At 43.7% G+C, this 17,380-nt stretch overlaps 1 protein-coding gene across 1 annotated transcript in view; it reads right to left on the reverse strand.

Annotated features, from left to right (window-relative positions):
- The window catches only part of chst1 (carbohydrate (keratan sulfate Gal-6) sulfotransferase 1), an 87,824-nt gene that overhangs the window by 51,362 nt on the left and 19,082 nt on the right, over positions 1–17,380 (reverse strand). The window lies entirely within an intron of this gene.

A 17,380-nucleotide genomic window follows, 5' to 3' on the forward strand; every position in this document is an offset into this window, starting at 1 on the left:
GGAAAAGATCGATGCCACCAAACATCTTATAAATCTAAAGGCTTTAGCTGGAAGTAATTAGGAGTCTAAAACGTTCGGTATTTCTGGGATGGAGCCCCCAGTATGTGGCCGGATCAGACAACAGGTTTGACCTAGAAGCTCGCCACGTAGGAAACAAACTACGGTTCATGAATCATGCTCCTTGAATTCCAATCACACTCTGTAATAAAGAATTGATATAAAATGTTGCAAATTAAGTTGAAAGGCTTTAACTGGAAGGAATTAGGAGTCTAAAATGTTCTGTAATTCTGGGATAGAGACCCTAGTGAGTGGCCGGATCAGACAAAAGGTTTGACATAGAAGCTTGCCACATAGGAAACACACTACGGTTCATGAATCATGCTCCTTTAACCTGTTACCACCCACCTGCACGCCGGCTAGCATTTTCCATATCTCAAATATTCTCTTACATCATCACTTTTATTTACGTGGTCAATACCAGCAAGCCATACATAATTTTAAAGCTTTTTCTCTCAACAAAACGAATATGTCATTGATTTACATTGAATAATATGCCCCAAGACGCAATTGCCAATATGTGGCAGAGCGGGCTAATTTCCGGTACATGTCGGCCTCGGGGAAACTGAGATAAACAGCATTTTCTCTTTTTTTCCCCAAATTTGTGATTTTCGTTTTTTTGCAATATGTGAAAGTTGAAGATATGGACCAGCCATTCGATGTATCAGTATTTGCAGTATTAAAAAGCATAAATAAAGCCATTTAAAATGTGGTGTTTTCGGGCGCTCTCTGGACGTGCAGAGTGGTGTGACCGCATTTCCATATGAACAGCTGAGCTATTGCAGTCAGCCGCATGGCTACTTGATAAGCAGCAACACAGGGACACGCAACACACGCTGTGTAAAATCAGTTGAAAAATGGATCCTTCTGCTATCGCTTTGGAGCTTAACCGCAGCTGTTACAGCTCCACGCTTTTGGATTATTTCTGCGAAAAGTCCGCTTATCCATATGACTATCTAAGTTCTGAATCTGAAGATGAGGTCACAGATGAAGAGTGCGATTTCATCCAGCTGGAAAATATCCCTAGTCTACGGCTGACCTTAGACGAGGACGAAGACGAGGAAGAAGCGGCCAGACACACCGAAGAGCTGGAGTGTGAAATAAGGAACACTATAGGCACGGTAACATTTACAGGCGAGGAAGAAGAGATGGAAAAGATCCGTAACTTTGACTGCAAATGTTACGCAAGAAGAGAAGAAAATTCTCAGTTCTCAAGAGAATCGTGTAGCAATAAACTAACCCCAGAAGTCATGTACAAGCTGCGGAGCGATTCTTTAGCAGCAGAAAGAGAGTGGCAAGATATGGGGATTATCGGACATATGGAAGCAAACAGACGTTCTGTCGTCACTTCGGAGTTAACCACGTCGACCAAAAAGCCGAAGACAAAGCGAAAATCTGCCTGGACCAGCTATTTCATAGGAGGAATGGAAGTCTGCAGAAATACTTTTCTGTTCCTCATGGCGTAAGTACTGTTTGTGTAACATTCGATCCATGTTATGTTGAAAGTGCCTGCTAGTGTTTGTGCTTTTGCTACGGGCATCTGTGTTAACTCAAGGGAGCTAGCCCCCTTTAGCCCCGCTAGCAGAGGGCTAAAGTTGCCTCGTATCCGCGTTTTGCGTCTTAAATACAAGGGAAACATCTCAATGAGAATAAGCTGGTTTAGTTCCCATCACAGACACGCTCGAGAGGGCCTGTTTATGTTTGCTGTTCTACAAGTGTTTGCTTTTATGAGCCGTGTTTATCTCAAGGGAGCTAGTCCCCTTTAGCCCCGCTAGCAGAGGGCTAAAGTTGCCTCGTATCCGCGTTTTGCGTCTTAAATGTGAACAATGTGAACTGTTATCTGTGAAGCATGTTATTCCTATATTTCCTAATCCCTTTTTCCCCCTTTCCAGAATTGGCAGAGACACCCTGACCTGATCAAACACTATGACGAAAATGGAGCAACACCACGGTTGAGGAAGAAGCGTGCACAGCCACTGCCACATTCACGCAGGTTCATCAGCCATGAAGTGATTCACACCGTTGTAGAGTTTATCCAAAACTATGCAGAGGTCCATTCCATAATGCTACCTGGTTGACATCCTGGCCATAGGGACTGGCATGTGAAGTTGCTCCCAACCCATGTGACTAAGGCCTCAGTTTGGCGTCTCTACGTGAAGTCTGCTAAGGAGCTTGGTAAGTGTAAAACATTATTTTGGTGATTTTCATGTTTTAATGATTAGAGTATAATTAACCATAAGCAACATCTGTTTTTTAGGTGAGCCTGCAGTTTGTAAATCAAGCTTCAGATCACTGTGGAAACAGCTTCTCCCACACATCAGAAGCTGCAGGCCACGCACAGATCTCTGTTGGCAGTGTCAGAGCAACAACGAGCAGCTGATACGAAGTGCAAATGTCCCAGATGAAAGAAAATCTGAAGTGGTCCAGAAGCAAGTGCATCATCTTGCCCTTGTGCAAAATGAGAGGACTTTTTACAACACTTTGATTGCTGCCTGCAGACAGACAACAGAATCTAATGTGCTGTCTTTCGGACCCTCACCGCCAGCAAGCAAAGACATCAGGATGCATTACAGCTTCAACTTTGCACAGCAGGTACTAATAATAGTGCAAATGCATATAGCAATTATAGAGACATATACGTCTTAATCAAATGTCATATGTATTAATCTAATCTCCTTTCTCTCTCTCTGTCTACTACAGATACACTTTCCGTCAAACCCTCTGCAGCCGGGGCCAATGTATTTCCTGACTCCACGAAAATGTGGCCTTTTTGGTGTCTCCTGTGAAGGGATGCAAAAGCAGGTCAATTTCCTGATTGACGAAGGCATGTCGTCAAGTAAGGGAAGCAATGAAGTCATAAGCTACATGCATCATTTCTTCAACAACTTCGGTGTTGGAGAAAAATACGTGGATCTTCATTGTGACAACTGCAGTGGCCAAAACAAAAACAATTTCATGTTGTGGTATGCTGCCTGGCGTGTTGGACACAAGCTTCACCACACAATGGACATCCACTTCCTCATTGCTGGCCACACCAAATTCTCCCCTGATTGTGGCTTTGGACTTATCAAGCGAGCATACATGAAGACCAGGGTTGACACTTTGGAAGACATCGCTGAGGTTAGTTTATCTTATTTGACTACTGTAATGTGTAAACATTAGCCTGGCAAAACTTCAGTGCTGCTCTCTGCTTAAGATGTTTCTTCTGTTCTCATTTTTTTTACATTTGTCGCTCTTGTCATCAGGTAGTGGAAAACAGCTCTCCTGAGTCTCACCTCAATATCCCACAGCTTGTTGGAACGGCGGATGGCAAAGTATTTGTCAAGAACTTGGACTGGCAGAAGCATCTGAGTCCCTTCTTCAGACGGCTTCCAAAGATCAAGAGTTATCAGCACTTCAGGTATTTATATTGAAACTCTCACATTGTGTTGAAAAAAAGAATAGTTAATGAGTGTTTTATGTGAAATAGTTAGCCATTTCTTAAATGTCCTGTTATTTGTTTACAGCTTTGATGCCAAGAGACCAGGTGTGGTGCTTGCGAAAAGTCACTGTGAAGCAGAACCAGTGGAATTTCAGCTACTATGCAATTCAGCTGTTCTGCCTCCGGTTGACAATCTCCATGTCCTGGTCCCACCTGGACTGAACTTTGACAGGCAGACCTACCTGCATGAAAAAATCAGGCCTTTCTGTGCTGACGAGGCAAAAGATATCACATGCCCAGCGCCGAGAGTCACATCACAGAAGAGTGCACAGACGAAGAAGAGGATGAGGATGTGATCTCTGATGTAATTAGACTCTGGTGGTGTACATATCATATCTATTATCTCATATCTCATAAATTCAAAGCCATGGACCCGTTGCAGTTTGTATACCTGGCCCTGGCATCTGTTTATAAGAGTTCTTCTATTAAGAGTGTTTTTTAAACTTCCTATAAGTTATCTGTCCTTTCCCCCTGTATCTACTGCGTTGTAACATTAAAGGCTCTTATCTTATCTTTTGTTGTTTGTGTTGAATCATTCAGTGCACCATTGTTGGTGAATCACCTGTGAATTATGTTTATCGACAAATGCAATGAACCCTATTTTCTGATTCTGATTCTTTGATTCTATTCAGGGCCTTTTGTAATCCAAGTATTTCCATTTTAATATAGTAACTTCTAATTCTGACTCAAGTCCAGTTACCATCAATAACAACACTCCTCTTGAGTCTTCAGTGACAGCTGTAGGGGGAGGTGGTGTCAGTGTGACAGGGGGGAGGGCTTATCTCAATGAGATGCAAATGAGCCCCGCCCCCTGTGACTCTGGGCTCACTCAGGTGAGAAACTTTGGAAGCCGTTTTCTCAGTGAATGGGTTTGAGAGTTGTATACATTCAAATGACCACAACTTACTCAAATCTGATCAGATCTACATGAGTGAGACATCATTGGAAAGCTTTGAATTCACACTTTCAGAATATGTGAATAACTCAAAATGTCTCCGGGTAGACATGTAACTGGATTAGCCACGGTCAGACACATATTTTGTGAGAAAGTCTCAACTTTTACAAACGCATGTCCTGTTTGCTGTTCATGGCGTTCATGTACATCCTTGAACTCAGTCTGACCGTAAGGATCCATTGAACAACAATATCCACTTTTTTTCCCTGAAGTTTTCCGATTTCGAGATATTGTCAAGTAAACAAAGTTTTCTTCGTTGACGATGGTCAGGATTAAGGCTCATCCGGATTATTTCTCCGTCCATAACAAATGACCTGTTTGACTTATAAGATAGTGTTTGGCATCGATCTCTTCCTCAGACTGTTACCTACAGAATGAGACCATCCACGAATTTTTCTGTCACCGGATTTGTTCTCTACAGCCTCCGGAGGAAAAAATGCACCGGTTCCGACGCGCGAAGCTAACGTGTTTTTAGCCACATAGCTAACGTCAGCAGTGACTTAGCAGACTTTGATTGACATATTATTCTAGCCAATAAAAATAGCTTTCGAATAGGGGGCGGGACTTAGAACTTATTCAAACAGAATCCTCTGTATTCTCGTGCGTAACGGCTGTAAAGAGGAGGAGAGGAGGGGACTAGATTTTACGAATCACGTTTTCTGATTTTATTAGCCTTTTGGACGCGCATTTTGTTAGATATAGGTATTATTATATCAATACAAAAATAAAATTAAAATATTATATTTTTTATTAATTTTTTTCACCTTTATATGGGAAATTCATGGGTAAACTCATATTTACACATTTTCACATACATTGTTTTTAGCAGTTATAATAGGTATTAGTGGTTTACAAAACATCAAAATGTATGTTTTATGATCATAGAGGAGCTAAAATTGTAATAAAACAGTTTGGCACAGTTGGCACATATTTGGAGCACTTGTTCCGAATATACTTTTTGATACATGAAGGTCAAAAGCACCAAAATGCCTGTTCCCAGAGATCTGAAACTTTACACAGTTGTTATCAACAAGATAAACATCATGTACAGTGAACAGCATATGCACACAATGAAGTATGTCCTGCTCAGGACCATTACAAATTGACAATATTCAGGTCAGACGAAAAAAAGGATGTTTTGTTTATGTTTGGGCTTCTGTAGTGTAAGTTCTGAAGCCCTGACAGTGTGTCATGTGCACATCTGCAGAAACTAGAAGGCCTAAGCTGTCTAATGATGCATCACACTTGCATGTGGGCTGTAAGATCCTCTTTTAATAAGCAATGCCAATTGGGTATGTCTAATCATTGTGCACAGGGTGAAAATAGGTGGGTGGTAACAGGGTGATTCCAATCACACTCTTTAATTAAGAATTTACATAAAATGTTGAAAATTAAGTAGAAATGCTCTAGCTGGACGAAATTAGGAGTCTAAAACGTTCTGTATTTCTGGGATAGACTCCCCAGTATGTGGCCGGATCAGACAAAAGGTTTGACCAAGAAGCTTGACACGTAGGAAACAAACTTTGGTTCATGAATCACACTCTTTGAATTCTAATCACACTCTGTAACAAAGAATTGATACAAAAAGTTGCAAGTTAAGTTGAAAGGCTTTAGCTGGAATGTATTAGGTGTTTAAAACGTTGTCTATTTCTGGGATGGAGCCCCCAGTACGTGGCCGGATCAGACAAAAGGTTTGATCTAGAAGCTCGCCACATAGGAAACAAACTACGGTTCTTGTATCACGCTTCTTGAATTCCAATCACACTCTGTAATTAAGAATTGATATAAAATATTGCAAATTAAGTTGAAACGCTTTAGCTTGAAGGAATTAGGAGTCTAAAACGTTCTGTAATTCTGGGATGGAGCCCCCAGTATGTGGCTGGATCAGACAAAAGGTTTGACCTAGAAGCTCGTCCCATAGGAAACAAACTACAGTTCATGAATCCTGCTCCTTGAATTCCAATCACACTCTGTAACAAAGAATTGATAAAAAATGTTGCAAATATAAGTTGAAAGGCTTAAGCTGGGAGGGATTTGGAGTCTAAAATGTAATTCTGGGATGCAGCCCCCAGTACGTGGCCAGATCAGACAAAAGGTTTGACCTAGAAGCTCGCCACGTAGGAAACAAACTACGATACATGAATCATGCTCCTTGAATTTCAATCACACTCTGTAACAAAGAATTGAGAGAAAATGTTGCAAATTAAGTTGACAGGCTTTAGCTGGAAGGAATTGGAGTCTAAAACGTTCTGTATTTCTCGGATAGCACGTTGCCGGATAAAAAATAGGTTTGAGCTTGTGTATTTATGTATATATATCTATATATATAGATATATATATTCATTCTAATTATATTAAAGCAGAGGTGTCCAAAGGGCCGCATTTTGAAACCTGTGTGGAGCACAATTAATCCAATCGAATTTGAAAGTGAATCCTTCAAAATGTTGTATTTGACATAGTTTCGATGTCCCTCCACACCTTTAATAATACTTCGAACATTAATAATAGGTTCTTATAACATCAAAATGCTTTGATTTGTCAAATTTCACAGTAAAAAGTACTACTTTTTGTTGTTTGGACCAAGCTGGGGGGCTGCCAAAAATTGGTCGGAGGGCCGCATTTGGCCCGCGGGCCGTAGTTTGGGCATGCCTGTATTAATGGAACTATATATATATTAATAGTTTCCACATCATTGTTTAAACAATATAAAGCAATTTTAGAAAAAATAAATATCCGGTAAAATGGGGACCTGGTAAAATGTGCTAAAAAATTTAATGGTGATTCAAAATGAAACTCAATGAAATTCTGAAAGTACAGGCTTGTGACAATTTTGTAATGAGATTACAACTCAGAAGTCAGGAAAAGAAAGAAAAAAGTAAAGAACTTCTAATTGTGTCGGTGTAATCCCTCATTCGTCCAGGCGTGTTCCATAGTAGAAAAAGCTTCAGTTGTAGTCATCTGGACTCACATATCAGGTTTACAAGAGAAGACGCTAAGGAGAATCGCTTGGCCTTTCTTGATTGTTCCACGATCAGAGGAGAGGACGGGAAACTCCAAATAGAAGTATATAGGAAACCTACACACACGGACCAGTATCTGCTCTTTGGTTCCAACCACCCACTACAGCACAAGCTGGGGGTGATCAGAACCTTACAACACAGAGCTCAAGGTGTGCCCACCAGCTCAGAGGGCAAGAAGAAAGAGGAAAAACATGTCCGAAATGCCCTCTCAGCCTGTGGTTACCCCGCTTGGGCTCTCAACAGAGTGAAGAGAACCAAGAAGCAGGACAAAAGGGAAACTGAACAGAGAAGGAAGGGTGTCTCTATCCCTTATGTGTCTGGCCTGTCGGAAAAACTGCAGAGAATTTTTAGACAACACGAAGTCCCTGTTTATTTTAAACCAGGAAACACTTTAAGACAAAAACTGGTTCACCCTAAGGACAAGTTGCCGACTCAAAAACAGAGCAATGTAGTTTATTCGATCCAATGCAGTGAAGAAAGCTGTAAAGAACGTTACATAGGTGAGACGAAACAGCCTCTACACAAGAGGCTTTATCAGCACAGAAGAAATACTAGTTCAGGACCTCAGAGTGCCGTGCATCTCCATCTTGAAGCCTCTAATCACTCGTTTGAAGACGGTGATGTGAAGGTTTTAAGCAGGGAGAAAAGATGGTTTGAAAGAGGAGTCAAGGACGCTATTTTTGTTAAAAAAGAAAGACCTTCTTTAAACAGAAATGGAGGGCTTAGGTTTCATCTTCCTGTTATTTATAATGGGATTCTGAACCCCTGGAAAGGTAGAGGACATTCAGATGCTAATCAGGTACTCAGGGTGGTTGAGCCAGGGTCTCACAAAGACAAAGAGGTTTCTAATAGCCCATTAAGATTCTGAATAGGCTAGCTCGGTAGATACAAGGGGGAGTTTCTGTTGAAACAAACAACTCTTTCTACTTCAGGAAGGCTCCTCCCAATGGGCGGGTCTTACCACAGAACAGTATTAATATCGGAGTTCTCGATCTAAATTCTGTTATTGACAATGACTCTTGGATGAGAGTCGAAACGTCTATTTTTTCAAACTGAGTCCAGATGACTACAACTGAAGCTTTTTCTACAACTTCTAATTGTGCAAAGATACGAGCTGCAGGAAGAGAAAAATCTAAGACTATAATATAAAGAAACAGTTTGTTCGATTAAAAAGTGCGGAGGACATCCTAATTGGGTATCAGTGGAAAAAATTAAAATTAAATAAAATGAACAAGCAACAGACGGGACGGACCGGTGCCGTTCCTACAACCCAAATGTGCAGTAAATCTTTGAGGTGGACAGCACAGAAAAGATTACAGATTTATCTCACAAAGGAGGAAGAGAAGAAATTGCAAGAAGAAAAAGACGAAAGGAAGTGAATGAAGTAGAAAATAAGGCCTAGAAAAATTGGAGACCCTGTCAAAGACCCTGACCAAAACACTGCATCGTCTACGGACTTTGGCGGAGCGTATCAAGGAACAATCTGGAGTGGAGATAAGCATGTGGGATGGCTGGGTCAACATGTTCGGGAGATATAAAGCTCTCGTGATATCTTTGCCCACTTCCTTGCCTATTTTCACCGCCATTTTGGGAGACTCTGGCCGCTGTTGCATTCCATGCATGAGGTCATTGTGTAATTGGTTAGTGATAACAGCCATTGAAGGCTCCGTGTTAAAGAGGGTGACACAGTTTCTTCATTTAAGACCAGGCTTAAAACGTTCCCCTTTGAAATGGCTTATGGTCAGGCCAGTTAGGAACATAAATATAAACCTATAGTTTCAGCTACGCTGCCCTAGGAGCAACTATGAGGGAAGTATGGAACCATGAGCACTATCCTCTGATAAAGACTATTTATACATCAAACAATATTTAATATTTAATTTTCTTCTTCTTTTCCAACTCCCTGAAGGAGTGGAACAGTCACTTTGATGACCTGTGGACCCAGATGCTCCTCGAGTCCCTTGAAAAGTGGTCTCTACTCCAAATGAACAGTTTTTCATCTGCATGAAGAACTGGTTCCCCTCCTGAAGAACTGGTTCTCCTCCTGAGTGGGTCAAGCTCCATTGTAACTTCCTGGTTGTAATTGATGACATCATACAGGGACATTACCATACCAACCACTGGGTGATGTATAAAAATATATGAGAGCACTTTTATTTAGTTGAATAAATGTTTTAGAGGCCCAAAAAAAGTTGTTACTTTTGTGTAAATTATTCATAAACTTTGGATGGAGCGAGTGTCCCTGGTTTGATGTCACTTCCTGTCATTTTCTACAGACTTTTCCACTTTTCTCCAGAAACAGCGGCTCGATTGGTGTAAAACTATAATTTATATTCACAACAGGTACAAATACAACAAATAAAGTCACAATTAGAACTTTGATCATTGAACTTTAATTCGTTTTTATGACTTTATCCAAACGCTCAGGTTCTGCCTTAATGTGAAAACATCTTGAACACAAATACTTTACATTTTAGGTCATGAATCCTTCTTTTGTGGACGTGACATGAACAGAACAATGACCACAGTTTGTGTCCACGTGACATCACAACATTGTACAATCTCTAGAATCCTCAGGTGAACTCTCAGTGTTGGGGGTCAGAGGTCACATTTATGCTTAATTTCTCTGTCATCACTGGGCCCATCCACATGAAACAAGAACACAGACAATGTGAAGTGAAAAGTGGTCCATTCTGCTGGGTTTGTGTCATATTCTGATTTGAGCCAGTCACATTGTGGGCCTGAGGTTCTGAGAGCTGATGCAAGGTGCAGATCCATGTTCCACAGTCCTCCTCTTGTCTTCAAGCCTCTTTGGACGCAACATGAACAAACTTAGGTGGGTTTTGGGCTCCGGTGTCTCAAGTTGTGGCTGTAGCAGTTTCTCTCTTGGAGATGCTTTTACACAGTGGCAAAGCAGCTCCACAGGGGGGCGCTAGTCACAAAACAGCCCCGTGAAAGCAGCATGAGGTCACTTCTACTGTCCCAGCTCTGGAGCCACAGTGTCCCCTGGAGTCAGACTGAGCCCAGTTTTGGGAGAGAAAGAGCGCCCCCTGTGTCTGTGAGAAGAGCGCCCTCAATAACACACTTAATAACACATAGATATGATCAAGTGTGTTTAAAACATTCCAATGTAAAACAGAAATAATTGTTTGATTTGTCGAACACTAAAATAATCTTAGTTGCTGCTCGACAAAATAATATGAATAATAAAATGCTCATTGAAGTTAAGGGGTGAGACCAGACGAACAGGAGCACATGAAGCTCAAAGTGAAGTGTCAGTCCTCCAGGGGGCGCTGTGTCCTCGGCTCCACCAGAGCCACTGGACTGTAAAACCCCAGTCTAAACCCAGGAAAAAGAGGCTCAGTGAAGGAGGAGCTGAAGGTGTGGAGGTGGGACAGGTTCTCCATCAGAGAGGGCGTCATAGAAGGACAGAGCTCCAGCCACAGGGTCCAGGAACACGCCCACTCTGGAGGTATATGAAGAAAACAGTGCCTTCACATCTTTTATCAAATTTGTCTTAATCTCAGGTCGTTCTTTCTTATTGTGAATAAAAGAGTATTTTCCTCCCCGGATCCTCAGAGTCCAGGACTGATCATTGAGTCCAAACACACACTCCTCGCTCTCTCCTTTCCGTCTGATTCCTCTGTAACTCACTACTACATCAACGTCCCCCTTGAACTCCACCTCCCAGTAACAGCGCCCCCTCAGGCCGGAGGAGGCCAGGACCTGAGGCCAGTCTGTGAATCTGTCCTCATGATCTGGAACTCGTTGTGGCTCAGAGTCTCTCACAGTCCGTTTGTCCTCAGACAGATGGAGGACGCTGTTTGCAGTGTTTGGATCCAGAGTGAACTCACAATAATCTGAAACACACATTTAAAATGTGATGATTTAAACAGGTTCGTGAGAGTAAATGTGAAGTGAAAGTGCTGTTTCTTCTCAAAGGTAAATCAATGATAATGAGGTGTTGGAGGCTCAGCTCATGTGTGATCAGCTTCAACATGTTTAGTTTGTGTGGCTCCAGATCCAATACTGATCTTTACTGTTTGTTCTTTACGATACCGATCCGATACCGATCTGATCTTCTTCTATTTCATGTTTTTGAGCCTTAGTTTAGTCTGATCTTGTGCCTTTATAAAACATGAAGAACACAAAGCTGAATTTGGCTCCAGTTTCATTCCATGACGACAGTTTAAATATGAATATTGCAGAATAGTGTTTTAAAGTGGTCCACAGCTTCAGAGCGTCACACTCACTGTGACAGACACATTTATGGATTGATGCAGGTCAAATGACATGTGCATTTATATATTTGTGAATAAATCATTAGTGGACGACCTAAACTGTGCTTTCTTCACCTGTGAATGTGGATGTTTTTGACAAAGACGTTACTCTCAAAATTCACATTTATTCAAAGACTTAGACCAACAGGCAGATTTTTTACATCAATTCTCATTTATAAACATGAACGTTGAAATAATTGACATTTTATTTTTAAATCTGTAGTTTTTCATGTGAGAGTTTGATCTCTTTGTCACATTCCTGAAACCAGTGCTGCACCTTTTCGATGAAGAGCTGTTAAAACCAGGACGACTCCGACCTCACAAAGCACATCAAGTAGACGCTTACTGCATATTTGAATGACAAATATAGTGACTCCACTGACAAAGTACTAAACATGGTTTAGAACCAAGTAGCCAAACCTCCCCCAGAGTGAGCCGCCTCGCCAAGCGCTACTTCCAGAGACAAGCTGCTCATCAGAGCCACAGAGCTGCTCTTCACCCTGAGGCAGTCACTGACTAGTCTTTATAAAACTCATGATGTCAAGTATTTTAGAGAGTTGCACTTTTTATTTACTGTATTTTAGATGTTTGCAATATTTATTTATCACTGTTGAAAATGTTTATTTGATCGTGAGTGTGATGTTACTATAGTATTTAGCATTTATATCTGATATTTTTTAAGCCTAAATGTGGTTTCTTGATATGATTTGTTCAAAATTACAATGCAGATTTAATCTTGCACTACTTTGTGAAACATCAGCCAAGTCTTCTTGGAGCGGAAGAAGGACATCTATTGGTGTAATACAGCATTAAAAAAAAAAGGAAATGGTTAAAATGTTTCTCAGACAGTTATAGTATATTTATTTAGACTTGAAAATGTAAACTTTTATTTCTTGAAATTAATAAATATTTCTTATAAAATAAATCTACATTTATTGTCTTTGTTATGTATAATATAAAGTCCACAACAAGAAGACTTTCCTTTAATAAAGTAGACTTGAGGTCTTGAGGATTGGGGACAGAAATTACAACATATAATTCTTGTAGCTGCGTCATTAGCGCTAGCAATGCACTTATCGCTCCAACTAATATTATAGTGTTGTACTTCCTCACCTCACCTCTAGAGGTGCTGTGTGCAAAATAATCCCAAAAAAATGAGAGTCACACGAAACCAAACATGAGTGGGACTTCACGCCGTTGGACTATCTTCTTGCATTTACCCCTTGACTACAGATGCCACAAACTGCAGCACAAACAGACGGGCAAAGTGTGAGCGGCGGCCGAGGCGTCGGAGCAGGACAATATGTTTCCAAATCCAATTCATGACGACAGGCGAGTATGAGGGCAAAAGCTCAGGATGAAGAAGACGCTATCATAAATCTGTTATAATAACAAGGTGTTGAAGCCATCTCCACGGACGAGCTTTGACCCTTCCTTTGTCTCAACGAGTGTCCGACACGTGGGTCGACAATGCTAGGCCAGCTACGTTGCCCTCTGAACTCTGAAAACACCTGGAAACACCTGGAATTAAGCGCTAAACGGACAGAGACTTTTTTTTTTACCTCGTTTATTCTAATTTCCTTGAAGTAATCTACGTCGTTTACGTGAATCAGCGCTACGTTCTCATCTGAGTAAAGGCCGCGTGAGGAGCTAACACGCCGCTAACGCGTTCCACCGCTAAGAGAGGAACTCTGGATCAGTTTCAATTTACCCGGTTTATGATTAATCCTCCTTAATCATAAACTGAATATCTGTAGCTTGAGACCCTACAGTGTTATCATATTTACTGTGAGATTAGGAGAATAAAGATTAAAGCTGTAAGCTTTAAGATGTAAAGCTCTAGCCCTAGTTCAAATGTAAAGTTGGACACTTCCTCCAGTGATACAGTTTCAGTCTGATGTTTGTGGAAGTTGCTGCTTGTCAAACCTCTAAATGTGTTGATAAGTTGAAATAAAAACATCAGATCTACAGCTGTGAGTCTTCTACATGTGAAGTTGAACCAAATAAAATACTACTCACATTTTCTAGGACCTGGGACAATCCAGCGCTTTCCAGAAGGTTCCAACCTGGAAAACACAAGTCTAGTTTAGACCAGAACCTGGACCAACCCCTGAACCAGAACCCACACCTGTCAGACTGTAGGGGGCAGTGTGGTCTCACCTGACAGACTGTAGGGGGCAGTGTGGTCTCACCTGTCAGACTGTAGGGGGCAGTGTGGTCTCACCTGACAGACTGTAGGGGGCAGTGTGGTCTCACCTGACAGACTGTAGGGGGCAGTGTGGTCTCACCTGTCAGACTGTAGGGGGCAGTGTGGTCTCACCTGACAGACTGTAGGGGGCAGTGTGGTCTCACCTGTCAGACTGTAGGGGGCAGTGTGGTCTCACCTGACAGACTGTAGGGGGCAGTGTGGTCTCACCTGACAGACTGTAGGGGGCAGTGTGGTCTCACCTGACAGACTGTAGGGGGCAGTGTGGTCTCACCTGACAGACTGTAGGGGGCAGTGTGGTCTCACCTGACAGACTGTAGGGGGCAGTGTGGTCTCACCTGTCAGACTGTAGGGGGCAGTGTGGTCTCACCTGACAGACTGTAGGGGGCAGTGTGGTCTCACCTGACAGACTGTAGGGGGCAGTGTGGTCTCACCTGACAGACTGTAGGGGGCAGTGTGGTCTCACCTGACAGACTGTAGGGGGCAGTGTGGTCTCACCTGACAGACTGTAGGGGGCAGTGTGGTCTCACCTGACAGACTGTAGGGGGCAGTGTGGTCTCACCTGACAGACTGTAGGGGGCAGTGTGGTCTCACCTGACAGACTGTAGGGGGCAGTGTGGTCTCACCTGACAGACTGTAGGGGGCAGTGTGGTCTCACCTGTCAGACTGTAGGGGGCAGTGTGGTCTCACCTGACAGACTGTAGGGGGCAGTGTGGTCTCACCTGACAGACTGTAGGGGGCAGTGCGGTCTCACCTGACAGACTGTAGGGGGCAGTGTGGTCTCACCTGACAGACTGTAGGGGGCAGTGTGGTCTCACCTGACAGACTGTAGGGGGCAGTGTGGATCGTCCCGTAGAGCGGTCAGTTTCTTTGCTGAGGGTCCTGGATGGTTGTAGCTCAGGTCTAATTCTCGTAGATGGCAGTGGGCGGAGCTTAGAGCTGAGGCCAGAGCAGCCCCGCCCCTTTCTGAGACCAGACATCGAGACAGGCTAAAGAAACACAGCGTTACACTCATGTGGACACTAGGGACAGAGTGCATGATGGGAGTGTCTCACCTAAGAGTCTTCAGTCTGCAGGGGGCGCTCTTCAGTCCATCACACAGCAGCTCCACTCCTGAGTCCTGGAGGTCATTGTGACTCAGGTCCAGGTGTGTGAAACTAGAGGAGCTGAGGACTGAGGCCAGAGGACCACAGATGCTGTTTGTCAGGCCACAGAAGGAAAGACTGAAGACAGAGAGGGATATTAGAGCACACTCACACTTGATGGTGAACAAAGTGTCGATTGTGAGGTCCGTTTGGCTGATGTCAGTCTGATCTGTGCTTCTGTGACGCCGCTGGAGGAAGTGGACCAAAGCACATGAGAGTCTTACTTAAGTCTGTGTGTAGCTGAACTTAAGATGATATGGTCTCAAAGACGTGTTTACGTACCAGTGTTTTCAGTTTAGCTGCTCAATGTTCTGCTAACAGTACTTAATCTACACTTTGAATCGAGAGTGCTAACCACTCTGCCACAGTGTAGTCTGTACTCACATGGCTTTGGTGGAGGCCTTGACAACAGGCAGCAGATGCAGCAGAGCCTTGTCTGAGGGACAGTATTTCCTCAGGTCAAACTCCTCCAGGCTCGCACCAGACTGCGGTCGTTCAGCTCGTTCAGACAGTGGAACAGGTTCAGGCTTCTCTCTGTAGACAGACCCTCATCATTGAGCTTCTGTTTGAGGTATTTTACTGTCTCTTGATTGGTCTGAGAACCACTTCCTGTGTGAGTCAGCAGACCCTTCAGCAGCCTCTGATTGGTCGGCAGAGACAGCCCCAGGAGGAAGCGCAGGAACAGGTCCAGGCGTCCGTTTGGACTCTCTAAGGCCTGGTCCACAGCAGAACTGTAGAAGGCTTCTTCAGAGGAGTTTGATTGTGACAGCAGGTTCTCTCCAGAGCTGAAGAAGGTCTGATGGACGTGAAGAGCAGCCAGAAACTCCTGCACACTCAGATGGATGAAGCAGAAGACCTTGTCCTGGTACAGGCCTGGCTCCTCTCTAAAGACCTGTGTGAACACTCCGGAGTACATTTAGGCCGCTGCAGTGTCCAGCCCACACTCGCTCAGGTCACTCTCGTAGAAGATCAGGTTTTTTTTCTTCAGCTGCTCAAAGGCCAGTTTTCCCAGAGACTGCACCATCTCCCTGGTCTCTGGAGTCCAGTGAAGCTCTGCCCCTGATCCCTGGTGATACTTGATGTTCTTTACTTTGACCTGCACCACCAGGAAGTGGACGTACATCTGTGTGAGCGTCCGGGGTAGCTCTGGTTCCTCTGTTTGTTCCAGAAGCTTCTGTATAACTGTGGAGAGGATCCAGCAGAAGACCAGGATGTGGCACATGATGTGGAGGCTGCGGATGTTCTTGATGTGGGATATGACGGCTTTGCTGAAGTACTCCTCCTTCTGCGGGTCGGTGAACCCTCGCACCTCTGTCACCATGGAGACGCACCACTCAGGGATCTGATTGGACGCCGCAGGGCGCGTGGTAATCCAGAGGCGAGCTGAGGGAAGCAGGTTCCCCCTGATGAGATTCACCAGCAGCAGGTCCACTGAGACGGACTCTGTGGGGTCGTTCAGGACCCGTGTTCGGCTGAAGTCCAGAGGAAGTCTGCACTCATCCAGACCGTCAAAGATGAAGAGCACCTGGAGCTGTTGGAAGCTGCAGAGATCTTTGGATGGACTGAAGAAGTGGTGCAGCAGCTCCACAGGCTGAACGGTTTGTCTCTGAGCACATTGAGCTCTCTGAAAGTGAACGGGAACAGCAGCTGGAGCTCCTGGTTGGTCCTGCCTTCAGCCCAGTCCAGACTGAACTTCTGAGTCAGCACTGTTTTCCCCACACCGGCCACGCCCTTCGTCAGCACGACTCTGATTGGTCCCTTTGTCTGTGCTCTCATTGGTTCTTCTCTGATTGGGAGTTTAAACATATCTTCACACTTGATGGCGGTCAGTGCAGAGGCCAATTTCCTGGCCTTGGTCTCGATGTGTGTGACCTCATGTTGCTCTGTGGCCTCTCCCTCTGTGATGTACAGCTCTGTGAAGATCTGCTTCAGTTTAGAGGAGTTTCCTTCTTTAGCGATGCCCTCACACACACGGCTGAACTTCTGTACCAGACAAGTCTTCACTTCCCCCTAAACCTTAGAACACAGACCTGTAAAAACATAAATCTGCATCAGACGTGTATCTGGACACACTGGGTTCAGTTAGAGCAGAGAGAGCTCTGGAGATTTTCTGAAACTAAACCCACTGTTACGGCCCCCGTCCTCCCTGTTGTGTGTTTGACTGTAAATGTTCCCTTCCCAACATGGCTGTGATGGGCGACATGTTGGTTTCCTGTTTCTACTTCCTGTTTCTTGT

Source organism: Eucyclogobius newberryi, unplaced genomic scaffold (assembly GCF_026437365.1).
Source record: "Eucyclogobius newberryi isolate DKJ021-1_F unplaced genomic scaffold, fEucNew1.0.hap1 SCAF_5, whole genome shotgun sequence".
NCBI lineage: Eukaryota > Metazoa > Chordata > Actinopteri > Gobiiformes > Gobiidae > Eucyclogobius > Eucyclogobius newberryi.